Below are 411 nucleotides of genomic sequence, written 5' to 3' on the forward strand. Positions count from 1 at the left end.
ACATAGTTCTAAAATTTCTTATGACTTAAAAATATACTGAAACAAAATAATTTAATTAGAAGCCTTTTAAAAGTTGCATGTAGAAAGCCATCATGTAAATGTTTTTCAAGTAGTATGGAAGAGTAATACATCTTGCCTGGGGGGTGGCCTTTTAAAAATATACTCTTCTATTCCCACCCCCAGGGGTAGTTCTAATACACAGAATACAGCAAAATTGTGGAGTGGCATAGGGGAAATGAACATTTTTCAAAGATAATTCTAATTCATGCCTCTTTCACCCTCCCAGGCAGAAAACCAAGATCATGATGATTATGCATTTTGAAATCAAATAAACATGAGTACAGTCCTAGCTCAACCATACAAATTGTGTAACTTAGTTCAAGTCAGTTTAATTTGATTAGCCTCATTTTC

Source organism: Propithecus coquereli, unplaced genomic scaffold (genome assembly GCF_000956105.1).
Source record: "Propithecus coquereli isolate 6110/MARCELLA unplaced genomic scaffold, Pcoq_1.0 Scaffold7, whole genome shotgun sequence".
NCBI lineage: Eukaryota > Metazoa > Chordata > Mammalia > Primates > Indriidae > Propithecus > Propithecus coquereli.